Source organism: Heterodontus francisci, chromosome 5, assembly GCF_036365525.1.
Source record: "Heterodontus francisci isolate sHetFra1 chromosome 5, sHetFra1.hap1, whole genome shotgun sequence".
NCBI lineage: Eukaryota > Metazoa > Chordata > Chondrichthyes > Heterodontiformes > Heterodontidae > Heterodontus > Heterodontus francisci.
Genome location: NC_090375.1, coordinates 58120808 through 58130264, shown reverse-complemented (window position 1 = coordinate 58130264; position 9457 = coordinate 58120808).

Sequence of the window (9457 nt, the reverse complement as noted above, 5' to 3'; positions counted from 1 at the left end):
CGACTGACCAAGCAAGCCTGGATGGAGATTGCAGAGGAGTTCCGCAGCCATGGGACCACCCCCAGAACCAATGCTGCAAGACCTTATTCATTCTGCCAAGGTGAGTACTCCATCCCTTTTGTCCTTTTGGGTCTTGCGTGTGGCAAAGCAAGAGGGTGAGTTTGGTGGAGAAAGGGGGAGCACCCAGTCTGTGGAAATGGGGTCTGGCAGCAGCAGCAAATCCTCTCAGAGGCATGGCTACATCTCAGTGAGAGGTGCTCGTCTGTGACTGATGACTCCAGCAAGGTCCCTCGGGAGTGGCCACGTTCAGGAGGCATTCCTATGCCCCCCTCATAGACCACTGGGCTGCCACCATCAGAGGCATTGTGCTTGCCTTCATGGGGCGATTAACATTGTTCATCTTTCTGCTTGCAGGAGAAGACAGTCCATAAGTTAAAGGGATGTACCAACCGGCAGAGGGGTTCCATTTCTGGCCATCCTAACCCTCATGGAGGAGGAGGTGTTGGAATAGGCTGGACAGCATGGCAGCCACTCTAAAGCTGATGGTGACATAGGAGTGCAGATTCAAGAGAGTGAGTGGCTGAGTGAAGAGGCACCAGGGATCCTCTGGTTCACATGAGGCATAGTGCTCATGTGCCCACCACTGGACAAATGGAGTTCCACACTAGGAGCAGTTGGAAGGACATAATGGGAAGCACATAACCCTTTAATCTATCTGTTCTCTCAGGCAGGTCAGGCCGAAGACAGAGAGCCGCCCTTCTCTGAGGTGGAGGAGGAGGGGGATCGCCTCATATCATTCCCTCACACCGTCCACCAGCTCAGATACTCTCACGTTGATGGGTGTCTGTTCGCATATAGATTCGGGTTCACAACCTAGTGAGCACAGTACAAATGTGCCTGAGCAGCTGCCAGAGGCTGTGACAGCCGAGGACACTGACAGTTGGAGGACTGTTGGAGCCTAAGGTGATGCTGAGACCCAGGCTGATGAAAAGTCTCTGGAATCATTGGCAGGATGGCAACTGCTGCAGCTGCAGCGAGAGGTCAGGGAACATCTGGCGGAGATTCTAGAGGCTATATGCACCCATGCATGAATGATGGAGGAGTCCATCCAGGCCATGATTGCTGCCATGTCTCTGATGGGTGCCTGCTTGGCTTCCTCCATCGAGAGATTGGCAACCCTCATGGAGAGCCAGATCCAGGACCACACAATAGATACCAGAGATGCATGCGGACCTGCATGCCATCGCCTCGTCCATGAGCACTATGTCGCAGTGGCAAGTTGAGAGGGAGGCGCGGTGCTTGGAGTCTCTGCCAGGTCCATGCACTTCTCAGGTCAGCAGGGAAGTATAAATGTGCCTTGCAAGGGAGGACGAGTGGCTGCCTTCTTCATCTGGTGGCTCCTCACAGAGCACTCCTGGTGTGGACAGTGGTTCCTTAGCCGTGACGACAGAGGAGGATCCTGCACCTGTGCAGGTGCCCCTCAGAATGCCGGGCCATCCTATTCCATGAGCCTCAATTTTGTTAGCCAGCATTTTATGTGGTACTTTGTCAAAGGCTTTCTTAAGATCCATATAGACAACATCCACCATGTTCCCTTCATCAACCATCTCTGTTATTTCATCAAAAAATTCAATTAGATTAGTCAAGCACGATTTGCCTTTACAGATCTGTGCTTGCTCTTCTTAATTAACTCAAACCTCTCCAAGTGCCTGTTGATTTGCTCCATGATATTGTTTCTAAAGCTTTACCCACCACTGATGTTAAACTGTAGTTACTGGGAATGTCTTTACACCCTTTCTTGAATAAGGGTGTCACATTTGTCATTCTTCAATCTTCTGGCACCGCCCTGTATCTGGGGAAGATTGGAAAATTCTGGCAAGTCCTATCGCTACCTTCACCCCCACTTCCTTGCAAGTCATCCGGACCAGGCGACTTATCTACCCTAAGCATAGCCAGCCTTTCCCATACATCCTTGCAATCAATTTTCCCCCCACCCATTACCTCTACCATCCCCACTTCTACCGATATTTAATCAGCATCCTCTTCCTTAGTAAACATCGATACAAAGAGCTCATTAAGTATTCTAGACTTGCCCTGCACCTCTAAGCATGTATCACCCTCTTTTTTGGGTTACGTTTTATGTTAACCGCCATTCTATTTTCATATTCTCTCTTTGCCAGTCATGTCTTCCTCCTCACTTCCCCTCTCAACTTATTGTATTTGGCCCAGTTCTTGCTTGAAGAATTCATCTGACATGCATCATACATCCTCTGTTTTTGTTTCATCATATTCTTTTATCTCCCTCCTCATCCAAAGACCCTGGCTTTCGTTCCTCTATCTTTCATGCCTGTTGGAATGTACTGAGCCCGTACTTGAAACATCTCTTTAAGGATCACCCATTGTTTCATTACTGTTTCTGCTTTCAATCTTTGGTTCCATTTTACCCTGGCTGGGTCTCTTCTCACCACATTGAACATAGCCCTACTTTAGATTGTTCCTTGCTCTTCTCCATTACTAATCTAAACCTAATGATATGATAATCACTCTTACCCAAGTCTTCCCCCACAGACACTTGGTCCACTTGGCCCACCTCATTCCTGAGCCCTAGATCCAGTAACGCCTCCTTTCTAGTTGGACTGAGAATATACTGGTCAAGGAAGTTCTCCTGAACACATTTCAGAAATTCCTCCCCTGCATTACCCTCTGCTCTAACATGATCCCAATTGATATTTGGGAAATTAAAGTACCCCAATATGCCGACTCTATAGTTCTTGCACAGCTCCGTGATTTTCCTTCAGAGTTTCAACTTTATCTTTCTCTTACTATTTGGAGGCCTATAGAATAGCCCCAGCAGTGATCATCCCCTCTTTATTTCTCATCTCTATCCAAATGCATAACTTCCTTGACCCCTCAAGGACATCCTCTCTTTCCAACACTAAAATGTCTTCCTAAATCAGTACTGCCACCCCACCTCCATTTTTCTCTAACTGTTCTGAACACTTTGTATTCTTGAATATTAAGTACCCAGTCCTAACCATTTTTAAGCCATGTTTTTGTTATTACCATACATCATATTCCCACATGACTATTTGTGTTTGTAGCTCACCAATCTTATTCACCACACTTTACGTGTTCACGTACAAACATCCTAAACCTGTACTTGTATTCCTTGTGGTCCTTCTTAGTCTGCTGCTCTCTAATATGGTACGACTTCTTTCTCTAGTACTATACAATACTCTCACTCCTTTATTCCTCTTTTCTACTTCTATATGCTGGTGCCCATCCCCCTGCCAATTTAGTTTAACCCCTCCCCAACCACACTAGTGAACTTTCCCGTGATGACATTGGTACCAGTCCAATAGAGGTGCAACCCATCCCTTTCGAAGAGGTGATTCCTGCCCCAGAACTGATTCTAATGCTCCAAGAATCTGAAGCCCTCCCTCCTTCACCATGCCACTGGCGAGAGTAGAAATAGGAAGATAGGGAGGATCAATGCGTGGCTTTTTAAACATTATTTTATGGGATATGAGCGTGGCTGGCAAGGCAAGCATTTGTTGCTGATCCCTAAATGACCTTCTCAAGGGCACTGGCACCAAGGAGGCAACATACCATACAGGACTCACAATGACAGTTAGAGAAGTGTCTTTCTGTCCCCCTAACTTTGGAATGTCCTATAATGAAAACTTTCTACTATTTGCTGTTCCCCCTGTATAGTCCCTTGCCCATTGGTGCCATGATCTGGACTGCACTCCTTCAAGGTGTCATCACTCCCAGCAGTCTCCAATGCTGAGCACAAGTTTGAGAGGGACACACTATGAGGACCTCTGAAATTCCTGCCTCATCTACTAATCTGAACTCTCACTGCCAATTCATAATTTTAAATCTGAGATTGATAGCAACTTGCTAGTTTTAAAAAAAATATTGTTCTTGGTATGTGAGCATCACTGGCAATTATTGCCCATCCTCAATCAAATGGCAGTGAGCCACAAATAACTGAATAGCTTGCTAGATCATTTCCTTTCCTTTTTGGCCTCCTTGTCTTGAGAGACAATGGGTAAGCGCCTAGAGGTGGTCAGTGGTTTGTGGAGTGGCTATAAAGGCCTATTCTAGAGTGACAGACTCTTCCACAGGTGCTGCAGGTAAAGTTGGTTGTCGAGGCTGTTACACAGTTGGCTGTCTCCTTGCACTTCTGTCTTTTTTCCTGTCAACTGCTAAGTCTCTTCAACTCGCCTCTCTTCAGCCCTGCCGTTATAGCTGTCCGCCAGCTCTAGCGATCGCTGGGAACTGGCTCCCACGACTTGTGGTCAATGTCGCAAGACTTCATGTAACATTTGTAAACATCTTTAAAGCAGAGACATGGATGGCTGGTGGGTCTGATACCAGTGACGAGCTCGCTGTACAATATATCCTTGGGAATCCTGCTATCTTCCATGCGGCTCACATGGCCAAGCCATCTCAAGTGCCACTGGCTCAGTCGGGCATAGATGCTGGGGATGTTGGCTGCCTCGAGGACTTCTGCGTTGGAGATACGATCCTGCCACCTGATGTCAAGGATTCGCTGGAGACAGCTAAGATGGAATGCATTGAGACATCGCTCTTGGCTGACATATGTTGTCCAGGCCTCGCTGCCATAGAGCAAGGTACTGAGGACACAGGCTTGAAACACTCAGACTTTTGTGTTCTGTGTCAGTGCGCCATTTTTCCACACCCTTTTGGCCAGTCTGGACATAGCAGCGGACGCCTTTCCCATGCGCTTGTTGATTCTGCATCAAGAGACAGGTTGCTGGTAATGGTTGAGCCCAGGTAGGTGAACTCTTGAACCACATCCAGAGTGTGGTTGCTGATATTGATGGATGGAGCATTTCTGATGTCCTGTCCCATGATGTTAGTTTTCTTTTTCTTCAGTGGGCTGTTAATAGTCAATCACATTGCTCTGGGTCTGGAATCACATGTAGGCCAAACTAGGCAAGGATGACAGATTTCTTTCCCTGAAGGGCATTAGTGAACTAGATGTGTTTTTATGCCAATCTGGCAGGTTCATGATCATTATTAATGAGACTAGCATTTTATTCTAGATATATTTAATTAATTGAATTTACATTTCCCCGGCTGCCATGATGGGATTTGAACTTATGTCTGTGGACTATTTGTCCAGGCCTGTAGATTATTAGTCTAGGAACATTACCATTATGCTATCATCCAGGTATTAGGGACTTGCCGCCAAGGTGGGTGGATGGAGTTAGGATACATATCAGTCATGATCTTATTGAATGATGGGACAGGCTCGGTGGGGCTGAATGCTCCTATCTTAACACATTTTTGGTGATGTTGGGGGAAGGCAGAATGTTGGTCAAGTCTCTAAAACAGTTCCCTGTTTTCCTGTGAATAGTGTAAGGGCATTTTTAACTTCCACTTGAACAGGAAACAGGACCTTAGTTATGTGTATCATCTGAAAGCTGGCACAACAGCAACAACAACAACAACTTGCATTTATATAGCACCTTTAAAGTAGTAAAATGTTCCAATGTGCTCCAGAGGACTGTTATCAGACAAAATTTGACACAGAGTGAGATACTAGGGCAGATGACCAAAAGCTTGGCCAAGCCTTTAACAATGTAGCACTCCCTAAGTACTGTAATAAGGGGCGCGATCTGACTCCTACCTGCCTGGTGGGTAGGCAGGCAGTGTTAATTGTATGTAATTGTATGCAGATTGTGGGCATTAATTGGGGATTCATTTCTGTTACTATAAATACGAACAGACTGGAAGTGTGGTTGTTGGGATTAGGATGTGTATGTTTGCAATGTGTATCACTGTAAATAAATGCTTACAAAAGTGTGTAAAGATGGATTTCAGTTCTATCCTTCACCACCCGGCTTTCTGGACTAAAACAGGAGGACTATAACAGTTGAAAGCACCTAGGTTACTTACCTGTCAGAATTCTGCTGTCTGCAGTTTTAACTTGCTCTCCTGAGCAGATGGCAAGGTCACATTTGACATCTTGCTGATGTTATCAGGACCTGACTGCAATTTTAAATCGGACCTGAGTTGGGAAGTGGCTGTGGCTTTCCTGTCAGGCCAATCAGAAAAAAAGATTAACCTGAGGTAGAGGCCGGAAAATGTTCTTTCCATTGTTGGCCCAGGAGGAGCAGGAGTGCTCCTCATGCCACCAGGGGGAAAGGTTAGGCCTCCTCTGACCAGGACTCTCATTGCTCCAATTATCTGAATGCAAGACCCCTGTGGGATGGCCCTGGAACCCGATTCCGCTCTCTACTCTGTGCCAGCATATAGCCTTTGGGTCATGAAATTTTCTGTTGCTTTGAAAGCTCAATGGGAGCCTGGTGCAATATCAAGCAACTGGCAGGAACTGGGCTACGTTGGGAAGTCATTAAGTGTCAGGGTCATATAGGCAGCCCCAGGCCACACTCAAGGCCTAGCAGAAGCCAGAGATAAATTAGGTAGCCTACGGAAGCTATGGTCTCAATGGAAAAGCAAGAAGGAGCTGAGGGCACATTGGAAGGCAAATAGAGATTGGGGGCTATGTTAGATGGCCAGTGACCAGTAGGCTAAATCTGGAATCCAGTCAGAGCTGGGAGTCATGCTGGGAGGTCATGGGGAGATGATTCTGCATCAGGAGGCCATTGCAGTGATGGAGAATACTTTATCTGTGAGAAAGACAATGAGAAATATGCCAGTCACATAGCAACAATATGTACTCAATTAACAATCTTGTCAAAGAGACCCAAGAATGGCTAGTGTTAAAAATAGAAGTGTCATTAAGGGCAGTAAGACCAGAGCCTGGTGATTGAAGCCCAAGCTTAAAGTGTGGGTGTCAGATTTTAAATTGTGAGGAACACATTTAAGACATAACGCTTGCTGTATATAAAATCCATCAATTGAGACTAAAAAGGGAGGCAAACACGTAATTGGGAAGTGAGTATTAAGGAATGTAGAAATAGGACAGGAAGTCTGTCTGGAACCAATTCAATAGGCCAAATGAGTCCTAGTCATAGAGTCATAGAGTAATTTATGTCATAACAGGAGGCCATTCAACGCATTGAGTCCATGCCGGCTCTCTGTGTCATGCAATCCAGTAAGTCCCCCTCTCACTGCTTGATTCCCTAGCCTTGCAACTTCATTTCCTTCAAGTGCCAATCCAATTTCCTTTTGAAATCATTGATTGTCTCCACTTTCACCACCCTCGTGGGCAATGAGTTGCAGGTCATTACCACCCGCTGCATAAAAAAGTTCTTCCTCACATTTCCCCTGCAGCTCTCATCTAAAACCTTCAAACTGTGTCCCCTAGTCCTTGTACCATCATTTAATGGGATCAGTTTTTCCTTGTCTAACTTTTCTAACCTTGTGCACCTCCAACAAATACCCATCAATCTCCCTTGCTGGAAGGAGAACAGTTTTTCCAATCTAATCTGTAACTAAAATCCCTCATTCCTGGAACCATTCTGGTAAATCTCGTCTGGACTCTCTCAATGATGCTCACATCCTTCCTAAAATATGATGACCAGAACTGGATGCAATACTCTAGTTGGGGCCTAACCAGAGCTTTATAAAGGTTCAGCATAACTTCCCTGCTTTTGTACTCTATGCCTCTATTTATGAAGCCCAAGATCCCATGTGCTTTGCTCACTACTTTCTCAATATGTTCTGGGACCTTCAAAGATCGGTGCACATGAACCCTCAGGTCCCTCTGTTCCTGCACACTCTTTAGAACTGCACCATTACGACTATATTGCCTCACCCTATCCCTTTGTTAAATGAGCTGCACTTGTTTGTATGTTCCTAGATAGATAGAAAAATAATAGATAGTTAAGAGATCTGTAAATAATAAATATTGGTAAATAAATAAATGATATAGGCACTAGATAGGTAACACAGAAAATAGATAGATAAATAACAGATAATAGATAGATGGACAGATGAATAAATATAGATTTGTAAATAGATAATGGCTAAGTACATAGATAATAGAAAGAGAGATGGTTAAATAGGTAACAGATACATAGATATTGATAGATATATAGATATAGTTTGATAATAGATAGGGAAATAGATTGATAAATAAATGAATAGCTAATAGATAACAGATGATAAATAGTTAAAGGATAGGTAAATTGATAATAGAGAGATAGATGGGCAGTTACATCCACCAAGAAAAAGCTTCAGACTGTCTCAAAGTGATAGGGCCTGGACTGCATTATCAGGAAGCACACAGAAGACACCAGCTGCTTCCCATCAGATAGGGAGGTAAAGTTGCAGGGGAGAGTCACTTTATACAGCTGTCATGTACCAATTCATAGCTTGGCAGAGCCACACCTTCATACTGAGCCCAATTCTGGCTTCTCAAACACAAGTGAACCATCCAAGCTGTGGAGCTGGTGCTGGAAAGGAACATAAAGCTGAGCCTTAGTGTCAGGAGACTGGGTCATGAGGAAAGGTTAGAAAAATTTCAGCCTTGAACAGCAGCAGGTGTGTGTGTTGTTATAGAGAGATAATTGCAATAGAAAAGCTTAACATGAAACATTATGTCGAGTTAAACTCCAACTGCAGGACAAAGAATCATGGGTACAAGCTGGTAAAGGGCACTGCAGACTCATCTCAGTGAGCACCTCACAAAGACTGAATACCGGAATGGACTTTAGGTAGGGAATTGTGGCAAAAACATCAAGACTTGATCCTTCAATCTGACTCCTGGCTACTATCATTAAATTTACCTGCAGAATGTACTGTATATTGTTACAACCTGGTGAGAAAGGTTCCCTCTCAGCTTTCACCTGGTCTTACAATAACAGGGTTTAATTTTAAACACGTCATTTTCTTAGCTACCCCCTTGGTGAATCCTTTTTCACTAACTTCCACTTATAAGGCAAAGAAATTAGCCAAACAGGTTTTCTTAGGTTTAAAGAAAAAAAGGTTGAACTTTATTAAACTTAAAGTCTAATTTGGTTAACGCCTACTGATACGTGACGTACCCACGCTAGAATGCATACGCGATACACACTTGCAAATAGAGACAAGAAAGAGCAGAAGAAATAAAGTGCAAAGGTTTGAGGCAATATCTGAAGATGGTTTTGGTTACTGTTCTTTGAGCTTGCTATAAAGTCCTTGGTTGTATGTAGGTCTTGCATTTCGTTGGGACCCAGTATTCTTCTTAAACCTTGTTCAATGTAGGAGACTTTTCTCTCTTGAAGTTCACGTATCCTCAGTGGGTCCAGAGGCTTGTGACAAAGAGATGGGAGCAGACAGCAGAGATCTTCTCACTCCAGGAGCTAACAGTCTTTCTGAGTTCAAAAACTCGGTGGCTAGTACAAAAAACAGAAACTGTAATACAGAAACTGAACTGGAGTAGCCATATAAATACCGTGGCTACAAGAGCAGGTCAGAGGCTAGGAATCCTGAGGCGAGTAACTCACCTCCTGACTCCCCAAAGCCTGTCTACCAT